Source organism: Pteropus vampyrus, unplaced genomic scaffold, assembly GCF_000151845.1.
Source record: "Pteropus vampyrus isolate Shadow unplaced genomic scaffold, Pvam_2.0 Scaffold479, whole genome shotgun sequence".
Lineage (NCBI taxonomy): Eukaryota > Metazoa > Chordata > Mammalia > Chiroptera > Pteropodidae > Pteropus > Pteropus vampyrus.
Genome location: NW_011889260.1, coordinates 521,864 through 534,903, shown reverse-complemented (window position 1 = coordinate 534,903; position 13,040 = coordinate 521,864). Strand labels below are relative to the sequence as shown.

At 37.3% G+C, this 13,040-nt stretch overlaps 1 protein-coding gene and 1 long non-coding RNA gene across 2 annotated transcripts in view; one reads left to right on the top strand and one right to left on the bottom strand.

The window, feature by feature from the left end:
* Nucleotides 1-13,040, top strand: part of PIP5K1B (phosphatidylinositol-4-phosphate 5-kinase type 1 beta) — a 289,811-nt gene that overhangs the window by 53,418 nt on the left and 223,353 nt on the right. The window lies entirely within an intron of this gene.
* LOC111732660 lies at nucleotides 11,193-13,034 on the bottom strand. Its single transcript, XR_002777648.1, has 2 exons — nucleotides 12,268-13,034; nucleotides 11,193-11,640 (listed from the first exon to the last, which is right to left on the bottom strand). It is a non-coding gene; the product is annotated as an uncharacterized LOC111732660 (long non-coding RNA).

The following is a 13,040-nucleotide window of genomic DNA, read 5'->3' as shown; positions in this document are numbered from 1 at the left end:
TACTTTGTTCTTTGTTGATTTTTTTATATAAGAAATATAGATACTTTTACAAGCAAAAGATTGTTTTTAAATGTATCTATATTTGACTAGCACTGTCTACTTTTAATAATCTGTCCTACAAGTATAACTAGATGAACATGCAAAGATGTTAAATAATGTTCAACTCAGCATTGTTAAAAATAGCTTTTTAAAAGCTAACCTATCTACCTATCCCCTATTGTCAGGAATTTAAGAAAGTCATGGTACAGCGATCCTTCCCAGTCATTGAAATTGAAGATGTAGATCTGTATTTGTTGATATAAAAAAGATGTTAATATATATAACATGGAAAAGGCAGGGTAATAAACATTTTGTGTGTGTAAGTAGGAAGGTAGGGATATAGACAGATAAAAGTCAATAGTATTATTTCTGGATAATGTGATTATGAGCAATTTTCAACTTTTTCCTTCTAATTGTCTTTATTTTTTCAATTTTGTACAATGAACAAATATTTTTTTTTATTACCAGAAAAAGTTTAAAAAATAAAAGTAGAGCCCCAAAAGGAGAAATAACCAAAAAATATTGTGAGGTACTCTGTGAAATTCTGTGGAGACAGATGAAGTGGGTGTTATTTCTAAGAAAATTTACTTTATCAAAGTGGCTCTCAGGAGAGAGCCTATGTAAATAACCATGGAAGAAGTGAAAAAGTTATCAAAAGGTGCTCTCTAAATTGAAGTGTAAGCCCAGATGGTCTCAGCAATTCTTCCAACATTCAAAGATATTGCTGTTATTAAGTAGAATGACCATATAATTTCTTGAAAGGGTCTTTAATTGGGACAACGGATATAAACCAGAATTGCCTCCATGTAAACCTGGATGAATGTTCACACTACTATTTCATGTTTCTCCTAAGCATAAAACAAAAGTTAAACTTCCATGTTTTCTTAAGATGCAAAATGATCTTCATACTAGAACTTCCTGAAGATAGTGTGTGTGTGTGTGTGCATATGTGCATGTATACGCTCACACACACTGCAGACCAATCTTATGAATATTGATGCAAAACCCTTCAATAAAACACCATCAAATATAATTTAGCAGTACATTAAATAAATACCATAATCAGGTGGGATACATCACAGGAATGTGTGTTTGGTTCAATTCTGGAGAATCTAGTCTCCATATTAGATCAAAAAAAGAAAACTATATGGTCGTCTTAACAGGTGTCAAAAATGCTTTGCAGAAATTCAGTATCCAGTGATATATTGATTGAGGCAGTGGTTGCCTGACTGTATACATTTGTCAAAACTCACTGAGCTTTGAATATTCCTTAAAAGGGTGAATTTTATTTCATGTAAATTATTTCAAACTTAACTTTTAGAAGAATAAATAAAATTAGTATATGGTAACAAAATTATTTGACACACATTCCTAATTAAAAAGGAAAAAATTAAAACTTGGTATAATTAGAATAAGTCGAATTTGTTACTTCTGTTGCTTTATTCTAAATATGCAGTCTCACCAAACCAGCCTCATATTTTGTGAAACAGAAGAATCATTCCCATTTAAATCAAATGTGTGATAAGAATGCTCACTTTGACTGAAATTATAAATCTGACTCAGTCATCCAGGCGATAAGAAAAAGAAATTATAGATATAAACAATTAGAGTGGAAGTTGCAAGCTCATCATCATTTGTAGATATTTGAAGTACATACCTAGAAAGTAAAGAATCGACTGAAAAATTACTAGAAACAAGAGAAGTCAGTAAATGTGGCTTGTTATAACTGCTGCTGGTGGGGATAGAGGTGGAAAGAAAAATAACTGGATGCATACGTCTTCCACTAGAGTGGTTTCAAATTAATCACCCACTGCCATTCATTTGCACATGACACACACCAGGCCCTATGCAAAGCACTGCAGGACATTCTTTTACCTATAGGACATGGCTGCTACCCTCTCTTAGAGAGCATGTGGCCAGAGAAGAGGGTTGAGTATAAGTAAAAATAGCAAAGGATGTTAGGGAAGGAGAAGAGAGATGACAGTCCTGGGGAAAAAGGGCTTAAGACTATAAAGTAAGGAGAAAAAAGAATGAGTTTTCAAAAGGCATGAGTTTTTGCCTAAAGCAGCCTATATACGCTTTTGATCAGGCTGACCTAATAATGTGTTAGCTTTTAAATTTTTTTTCGTTTTTTTATTTCTACAAATTGCAGCAGTTCACATGGATTTTCAACTTCTCTTGAAAAATTAGAAGTTCCTACAATGAATAACATCTCTTTTCGGCAACAGTTGGCTAGAACTGAGCATTGGCTGTTTGCCCCCTGTAGATGCCCAGGGCTCTCCAGTCTGCTAAGTGCAAATGCTTTATCTTAGTGCTATCACTCCATCTATCTTTTGCCCTTGGAAGCATTTCAGTTGGAACCCCTGATGATGATGATAAATCAGAGCAATACTAGGTTAAACTTGCTAGGCTCTTAGTTGTAAAGCAGTGTCTATAGTCACCCTATTGGGAAAAGTGATGGAAGCATTTGAACAAATTAAGAAATATTTGCTTAATTAAATGTACAACTTGTTCATACTCTATCATACATTCAATTTCCTGCATCTTATTTTTAAAATTGAAAAATGTTATTTTTAATTTATTTAAATTAGTTTCAAGTACATAGTACATTGGTTAGACATCTATATAATTCATAAAATGATCCCAATTGCTACCTCCCTCCCCTATTTTTAAAATTAAAATAAAAGATCGAGGGCCCATTTTGGGGGGGAACGGGCAGGTCACTGTCTACATCTTCCACGATGCATTTCTTCCTTCTGAATTCTGCAGTATGTAGAGAATTCTCTTTAGCCAGGAGAATCTTTCTGTTCTTTCACACATCATTTAGATTAATTGAGCCTTTAGGGTTTACAGATTCCAAAAGCAAATTAAGAAAAATAGGACAGATTTTTGTTGTCACTTATGATGTTGTTGTTTTTTTTTCCTTTTTTTTTTTCTTTCTAGCTTATATTCTATGTCTGGCTGCTAGATCTAGGTGTTCTAGAAGTAATAGCATTTTCCCTTCATTTTTGCTGAAGAAAGTTTGAAGTTTTTGTGTTGACAGTGATGGAGCTGATTAAACATGCAGCACTCAAACTAGCGAATATATGTGAAGAAAAGAAAAATGTGATTTATCCAGATTTGGCTAATCTAAAGGTAAAGGCTATTTTATAGACTTCAAACAAATAAATATTTGTAACCTGTTATTTGTGCTCTCAATTCCATTTCCCTGCCCCACTCCAGAGCTTTCTGTCTCAATTGTTAGTATTTCTCTTAACCACTAATCACTCTTCAGGAAAGAAAAGTGTTTAAGAAAATCCTGTCCTTAGAACCTTTTCATGACATTATATGGCTTGCTTTCCTCTCAGTCTATGTGAAAGCACCTGGCATCCAGTTAGTACTTGAAAAATGTTTCCTCAATTTGGGTCAGCCAAGTTTTTCAAAGCACAGTCTATCTGGCTGCCTCCAGTTTCTAACCGTCTACTTAGGGTATAGCTTTTCCCAGTCTGATTTTTTTATGCATCGCCCATCCGCCCAGGTCTCTACTGGAATCCTCTCTCCAAGATCACCAAGTGTCTCTCAGACACTAAAAACAAAAACAAAACCCCCCACAACCCTTATTTTCTCCAGCATTTCTGCTACATTTGACAAGTGTCAAATGTCCTATGTGTAACAAGCAGCATCAGTGGCATGTAATCAGAACTCCTTTTTATTTTTGCCTCTCCTGGTAAATGCATTCAAGGGGGAAAGACCTACTAGTGCTACTGGATGAAAACTCAGGAACCTTTTGCAATAAAATGTCCCAGTGTCCCTTTAAATCACTGTTTTACGCTGTTATCTCAAATGTCAGGCGCCATGTAACTGGCAAAACCTGCAACTTCATTTCAGCTTCTCCCCTACCCTGGCAAGGGCCTGCTGCAGGCGAAACGTCTCAGCTCTTGATGCGGGGCATACGCTTCTCTCTTTCCTGGTAGTTGACCATCAGTTCTTTCCCACTTATTGAGGTTCTAACCCATTGGGGTCAAAACAGTGATAGGAAGAAATCCAGATAACAGAAAACGGAAAATTCTCACTCAAAGGTCTTAATCAACAGGTACTGTTGTTAACATGGCTTCTCAAACTCCAGATTAGTCAGGTTAAAACAGACTCTCCTGGGGTGCTTGTTTCAAGGATTCTTCAGACATTCTGCTTTTCTCCTTGCTCAGCTGAAAGCAATCTCTTCATTTCTTAGCTGTTAGTACTTTAATAGGTACTTATGAGCGGTAGGCATGCTTTTCAACCCAGTAGTTTCCAAACTGGAGCACATCAGATTCACTTGGAGATTTTCTTTTTCTTTTTCTTTTTTTTTTTAAATAAAAATGCCAGTACTTCGCCTCAGGCCTATTGAGTGGGAATCTCTATATTGGGGCTCTGTTGTGTTTATTTTTAAAAATTCCACAGATGATTCTGATGCTCACTAAAGGCTAGGGACACGGAAGCTAGCCTACATTATAGTTAATAATATGCAGCTTCTTATCTGGACTCTTAACTTCCCTGAGGTCTTTTTATCTTTATAATACCCTTTATAGAGCACTAGTCAGAACAGATTCTGGTGTTTTGTGGCATGAAGGAATTTGAAATCTCAGGGTTCTAGAAGAGTTTCATCACCATGATTTGTTAGACTTTAGACTGTACTACATATAGTTCTGGTGTTCAATAAATATTGGATGAGAAGCTTGCTAGGTGATTGGCGCCTAGGAAAGGAAAGTGAGACAAGTTGGTTAAATAAGATACCAGTTACGGTTCCAGGGTTTGATTTGAGAAATAAGTCTGGCTATGTCCTTGGAGCTTCATGCATATTACCTCAATGTTCACAACAATTATGTGATAGACTATCATCTTCATTTTTTAGATGAGGAAACTGAGTCTCAGAATAAGTATCTTGACCCCCTGAGATCACACATGTATAAGTTACAGTCAAGATTTCAACCCAAGTTCTGACTTCAGAGCCTGAGTTCTTGAATACTATGTCGTAGAACTTGTCATTCAAAGGGAGCAGAGTTTCAGAGACATTTGGGGAAATATTAGAATTAGCCACGCCCTCTCTCCCTCCCTGCTGCCCTCCTTCTTTTCAGTCTGCCTTCCTCAGTAGTTGGCCTGTAGGGAAACATTAATGAAAGTATCTTAGCAAAAGACAGAGGGTTAGCTTGAGGGGATTATTTTTTTAAATTCATTCTGGCAGCATTTATGCAAATTGGGTAAGATCGGAGCCATTCTAAGATGAGCAAGACTCATTTGAAGTTATTGCAGTAGTTGGCGGCAGATAGATAGAATGCCTTTAGTAGCAGAGGCAGAGAGAGAGAGAGAAGGATATTTGGTTGTCAAGCAGGTAAAATTGAAGAGATTTAGTGACATTGTATGGGAGACATGAAGAAGAGGAGAGATCTAGAATATGTTGAGTTTTGATGTGGTTGTCTGGAGAGATTCTTGGGCATTTCATTCTCAAGAGAAGTAGTAGATTTAGGGTAGGGAAAAGTGAGTTTGTTCATAGTTGAGTTTGAAAGACCTGTGGAACAGTCAGTGCAAATGTAGGTGGTTATATATGATAGTCTAGAGATAGGTCAGCCCTATCTAGGGATGTAAATCTGAGAGACTTCAGAACATTGGTCTTAGTTAAAACCATGGAGTGGATGCTGTTGCTTAGAGAGAGAGTTTAAAGTGACAGGGGAATCCAGGAAGCAAGTATTAGGAACCAATCCCTACGAATTTAATAAAGCATCCTAACTCTGTCCTGGGTGACTTTTGACCTTGAAGAAATCATTAGTTCTCATCGAACCTCAGTTTCCTTGCTGATAAAGGTCAGTGTGAGTGATTTCTAAAATCTCATTCTGATCTGACAGTCTGTGGTTCTAATCTTTTGCATTTGCATTTGTTTTCTTGACTGCTTTGGGAAAAATAGGGCATTTATTAATGGCTTAATTTTGTAAACCTCGATGCATGTCTAAGTCTATGAAATTACATGTAGCCCTCATCTGTCTTTCTGATAAGCAGAATCATTTTCATGTACATGTCAACTCCACAAGTGTTCTTCAAAGAGAACCTGGAGCACCGCGCACATGGTGGGTTTGAGGAATCTGAGTATTTCATGAGAGGCAGTAGGGAGTGGTGATTGAGACAAACTTCTAGGCTCCAGTCCTATCACTTAACTAGTTATGTCACCTGAGGTGACTTAGTTAACCTCTCTGTTCCTCCTCGCCCTTATCTATAAAATGAGGGCAATAATCCTAGAGCTGGTGTACGGATTACACGAGTTAACATGCACACAGTACTTAGGATACCTGCCACATATGTCCTTAGTAAATGTAAGCTACACTTGTATGATGATGACAACATTGGTGAAAAGTGTCTTAACTGTAAGGGCTGAAGAAGCCTACTATTTTAGGCTCTTAGTTTTCAAAAGGAGAGGAGGAATCCCTACTACTTCCTAGTAAGTGGAAACTTTCAGATGGCTGAGCTCCATGAGTGGGAACAATTTATTTCCTACTAACAAATTAAGCTGAAGGTGGAAAAGGCAGATGGATACCGAATTACAGTTGCATTCAGTTTATAAATTAGTTGTTATGAAATAAGAAGAATTAGAGTACTTCTGCCCTTAATATTTTCTTTTTGTTGCTTTTATTTGTCAGCCTAATGTAAAGTGGGCGAAAGGAGAACAACAAATTATGAACTGCCCTCTTTCTCATCAATAAACCTTATTATCTTAAAGTGTCTTAGAAGTTAGGTGACTCTTGACTGTGCAGTTATCACCCTCTAAAGCCAAAAACATTTCCCTAAAGCATGTAGTTTATGAATCTCTCAGATTGGGGCTGCAGCTTTAAATTTCTTTGGAACATCTGACCTCAAAACATACCTACCAGGTATCAGCTACATGGAGGAAAAGACATATTTTGAGGAAAACTATTGAAACTTTTTGACTCTTTTTCCAGTTTCTTCCCCTTTACTCATATTTTTTCTGAGAGAGGCTGAGCTCAACTCGTCAGGCACAGCTAAATGTGTCCCTGTGCAGTTTATTATATGCCAGGAAGGACGTTAACATGACAGCAGTAATTCAAAACAGGATTTTAAATGAATAAATAAGAATAAGCCCCTGGGATTAGTCCCAATTGAAAAGTTCGGCAGGACCAGGGAGGGTAGCTGCTGCTGTTGGGGATTAACAAATGGTTGGCTGAAGGGAATGGTATTCACTGATCCAGCCACATTTTTCCTAACCGATGGCCTCTCTACCCCCTGGGGTCCATCTCTTCTCAGACGGACTGAGAGAGTAAAATTCTTAGAAATGTGGTTTTTCTTATTTCTCCTTCTCAGAAACTCTCTACCCGATTGTATATGAACCTTTCAGTTCATACTTTTTAGACTACAGAAATGTATGCCTCTAAAAATTACTACAGTCTCAGGGAAGAAAACAAAGAGAGAATTTACTTCCACAGAATCAAACAAAAAGCAAGAGAACAAAGGAAGCCCTTTGGTGAGAACAGTGGAAAAGTGTGCAGGATCAATTTTGTGATCATAGCACTATTTTAATAGAAACCTGTTTGTATAGGGCTTTTACTGTTTGCTAGGCCCACTGTGGACATTGTATCATTCGATACTGACAAAGAGGTTGAATCCCCACTTTGTAAATGGGAAAAGTGAAGCCCAGAGAGGTTGACAGACTTGTCCATGATCACAGGGCTGGAAGTAAGATATTCTGACCCCAGGGTTCATGTTTGTTTTTTGGTATAGTCCTGCTGTGCACTAAAATGTTGAGCCTTCACAGAAGTTTCCCAAACAACCAACTGGAAGGCCCAAGTATATAAATTCAGCTAGATTTGCAACTTTTGCACTTTAAGTTAATTTTTTACATTATCCATAAAGCCGTCAGTCTTTCTTTTCTTCTTGCCAGATGCACTCATCCTTCAAGGGAAAGATAGCAGAGAGACAGACAGAAGCATATAGCCACAGAAAAGGATACCTTGGTTTATGGCCTAGGAGAAGTTCAATGCCAAAGAGAAGGCATCAAAAATGGACACTGCCTACCATGCATAAAACCGGTGAGGGACAAATGATATCAACTCTTTTTCTATTCTATTTAAAAAACTTAAGATAGTAGAGAGTGGAGGCTGGATTGCTATTTTAAATATCTTCCCTGATATTCTCCTTTGAAAAACTCAAAAATAACTGCAGTTTACCTTTGTTTACTTGAACTTTGCCAAAGGCCTAGGCTGTGAGCTTCCTCCAATCAGGACTTTGAGGCCCCTTTCTACCTTTTTACTTCCTCCATGTAGTGGATGTGGCTCCATGCAAGTGGTGTGATGGCTTTTAGCTGTTATCAAAAATAAAAGGTGAGAGGGGTCAGAAGCCCCTCAGTAAACTCCTGCTTTGATTTTCTAATTCTTGCTTTAAAGTTTTAAGGATCAGATTAACCAACCTTGAGCATAAATACTATGGAATATCTGCATTTAGTGGTCTTTCAATAATAATTGATAAGTTTCTGAAATCATCCACTGTTTTTCCACCATCATGATAACAAAATAAGTTCCTTGTAACCAAAATCATGTCCTTAAACACAATTCTGATTCTTCCCATGTGTAATAACAGCTCTGGCTGGGTTCATTTGGCGTTAATTTAACTCTGTTCCATCTTATGAATTATGCTAGGAGGATATTGCGGAACCATTTTTGATTGAACATGAAGATTAAAGTTGAGAAAGTCAAAGGCTGTAAAATGGGCTTCATTTCCTCCTTCATGCCTTCTTAGAAATAACTAACTTTGAGAGCTCTGTGGAAACAAGACCAAGGAGAGCCTGTGATCTGTAACTGGCGAGGCTGCTGGAGTCTAGTGGTGTTTAGGGTCCCAATGAAATGTAGCTCGGGCAGCGGGATGAGGGGGGGGGGGTGGTGTGTGTGTGTGTGTGTGTGTGTGTGTGTGTGTGTGTGTGTGTGTGTGTGTGTGTGTCCCATTTTTTTCTACTGTGAAGGCCAGCTAGCTGTCCCTTCACTGATACTGTTGTGTGTCAGAGAGATTTAGAAGCTTAGCATTCCAGTTTAGAGTTAGACTCATGGTTAATATTTGAACAAAATATCTTCCTTCCAATTGAAGTACATTTTTATTCTATTCTGTCCTCCATTTACATTTCAAGTGCTCATTCTTTCTTTATATCAATAAAATTTTGAGGTCTTAACTTCATATTCAGTAAAGTGTATAAATTTCAAGTATTTAGTAAATTTTTACACACACCTGGGTAGCCAGCACCTGGATCAAGATAGGGGACATTTCCTTGTGCCCCTCCCAGTCAGTAGTCCCAAGGGTAACCACCATTTTAATTTCTACCTTCATAGATAGATTTTGGCTTTCTTATACATTAAAATGGAGGCATAGAGTTGTACTTTTGTATTTGATTTCCTTCATTCAATATTGTACTGTAACTTATCTATGTCATTGAGTAAAGAATTCCATTGTATAATGTATTCACCCATTTGACTGCTTATAAAAATTTGGTTTGTTTACAGTTTGAGGCTATTACAAATAATAATGCAAGGACAAATCTTGTACATGTCTTTTAGTAGACATAAGCTCTTGTTTCTCTTGGATATATACCCAAGCATGGAGTTGCTTAGTCATAAAACATTTAAAACAAAACATCTTTTAGTAGGTATTGTACTACCAAACATTTTTCCTAAGAGATTGTACCAGTTAACACTACTAAGTTCCTAGACTTTGAAAGTACAGTTTTCCTTTGCAATATTTTTGTTCTAGTTTGGTGATGCTAGTTAGTATGGGATGTGGAGATATTTGCTAACTCATCTTAGATATACATGTACATACATATGTTTGTATTTCACATTCATTCAATATGGATCTGGAGGTGAGATTTGCCTTGTCATATGCTTGGGGGTTTAATAGTGAAAAACTGCCCCTATAAATTAAAAGGAAACTACCTGTTTACTAGGAAAAAATACAATATTAATCACAATAAAGTTTAATGAATAGATGTCTGATTTTATGACTTAGGAGTGAGCATAAATATCAGCTAAGTGTGGTATTTAATTTATGTCCAGCTCGAAACTAGAGGGTGAATTGACTTGGAATATCCCCTGGATCCTGCTTCTGGTGTTATTTTTTCATCAGGCTAAATTGCATTTTATGGCCACTATTCTCTCTCATTTATTCTTTATTCCTTTAAGAGGAAGCAGTAATTCAATGTATTAAACACTGCTCAGAATCCTCAGCACTGAATATTTTAATTCTATCAAGTGTGTATCAGCATATGGTTGAAAAAGAATGGAAAGTTAGGGCTTCAGTTTCTTAGTACACATAACGGTTAGTTTGAGTAACATATCTATGGTCTGGAGGGCACTATAATAATAATATTCTTGATATAAGAAAAATAATTGTCAATGTAAGGAGCACTTAGAATCAGTCTAGGAAGGCCTGTTAGGCTGGATTTTCAAATAATAGAGTTTTCTTCCTTTTTGGAAAAAAAACTGTGTTAGTTCATTTATTAATTATTCACTCAGACAGTGATTCAGCAGCTACTGACTGCTATGTACAAGGCCTTGTTCTAGCTACTAGGCATACACCAAAGGCCTTGCTGTCATGGAGATGACCTTCTTGAGTATAAGAGGCAAGAAAATATATACATACATGTCATGTGGTACTCTGAAGAAAAATAAAAAGTTAAAGGCGTGTTATGTAGGCTTGGAGTTGGGAACTGCTTTTTATAAGGAAAGTCAGGGAAGGTCTCTCAGTCAGTGACATTTGTCAAGAGACCTGAAGGGATAAAGCAGTGTGGACATCCAGTGGAAGAAGCTAAGTGAAGGTGGGGTATGCCTGGTAGGCTGAAGGACAGTAAGGAGTCCTCTGCAGTTGGAGAGGAGGCAATGAGGGATTGAGTAGTTAGAGACGGGGTCAGAAAGACAGCAGGGACCCAGATCAGACAGGGCTCTACAGATCATTGTCATGACCCCAGCTGTATCTCTGGGAATCCACTGAAAGGTTTTAAACAAAGAAGTGACTAAGTTTTTTTTTTTTTTAAGGATGACCTTGTACACTGGATGGAAAATTGATTATAGGGACAAGAGTCGTAAAAGGGAAGTGAGTGAAAATCTCTAATTTGTGGGTTCATGCAAGAAGCAAAGAACCAAATGACGGAGATGTTTGATTTTGTGGACTTATTGTCATTTCTGTGCTTTATTAGTAAAGATAATAATTGTGTTTATCCAGATACAGATGAACAATGTTAAGACATTTGAGCCACATTAGAAATCATTCAGTAATATGCAAATTAGAAATATGCTATGGATATTATAAAATAAACTATAATGCCTTTTCTGTTTAATATTGCTTTTCTTTTGGAAGCTCTTCCTCTTCTCTCTCTCTTTTTATTTAGTCATACCATTCCTTTCGCCATTCAAGCTTGAACTTCAGTCATTTTTGCTGCCTCCTCTCTCTTCATTCTCTGTACATCCAGGCAGTCAGGTTCTGTTGTTAACCTTCTTGTCTCTCAAATTCTTCTCCTTTCCTGCCATTCTTAACTTTAGTTTGGACTCTACCTTCATCTTAGAATTAGCCTTCAGATTCTTCTTCTCTACTCTATAGGCAGTGCTGCAAGAAGCATACAGATTTTGAAGTAAGACCTTAGTTCAGATCTTTGCTCTTCTGTGTAGCTATAGTGCCTTTTGCAGTTTTTTAAACTCAGTTGTCCCCCTATAAAATGAGCATAAGAATATCTAATGTATAGGATTGCAGTGAGGATTAAGAGGGTCTATGGAGTTTTTAAAGTGCCTGGCAGGTAGTAGGTATTTAGGCAATGTTGGATCTTTCCATCTTCCATTCTTCCATTTAGTTCCATCCTTGATCTGCTTGGCAGATCCTAAAGCATAACTCTCACTGCGTCATTCCTCTTGTCAAAACCTTCAGTGGTTTCCTGTTGCCTCACTTGTGCCTGGCATTCAGAACTCCAATTCTCTCATTCCAACATCCATTTCCAACTTTTTTCCTATTACTATTCTTCTCCATGTACTTCATGTATTCGCCAAACTATTTTATTATCATGCTACTACTTTTATATAAAATGTCATCTCTGTATTAGTATCATACCTATCCTTCAAACCCTGTCTCAAATACCATTGCCTTCAAAAAGCTGCTAACAATCTGGAAGTGGAAACGGCACTTGGAGGAGGCAACATTGGCAACATCGCCCAGACCCTGGATCCATGTCCTGCTACTTACTGTCATCCTGGGGACATTAATCTCTGAGGCTCAGTTTCACCTGCAAAATGAGAACAATAACACCTACTTCATAGGGTTGTTGTGAAGATTAAATGAGATACTACACGAGAAGAACTTTGAAAAGTGTCTGGCACTTGGAAAAGTTAAATCAGTTCCTGTGTAATTATAGACATGATTAATCAATATTATTTTCTTATCAGGACCTGTATTTTAAAGAGAATTCAAATTAAAAGATGTGTGAGATACAGGGGAGAGAGGCATAGACTAGGAACCAAGTGACCTGGACACTCGTACTGGTTCAGAACTAAACAAGCTGTGTGATGCTGATTATGTCATTGAGCCCCTCTGGATCTTCAGCTGCAAAAAGAGGGAGATGAACAAAAATCACTATCCTTTCTTTCAGTTCAACAGCCACATGGATATCTAATAGCTACCTCTAACTCTTATTAACCAAAACAGAACTCTTAATTTCCACTTCTCCAAATGTACTCCTTCCCTATCTCAGTAAATGATACTATCATCTACCCTGTTTAAGTAAAAAAAAAAAAAAAAAAAGACATGAGTTGCCTTTGAATCATCTATTTCTTTTACCATCCAAATATAACCTATGTGCAAATCCTATTGGTTCTTCTTCAAACACATATCCTGAATCCATCTACTTCTCACCATTGCCACTGCTACAACCCTCGTCTAAAAATCTCGTCTGTGCTTTTGCCAAATGTTCCTAATCCATCTTTCTGCCTCCACTATTTGCCCTCTTCCAGCCTGTTTTC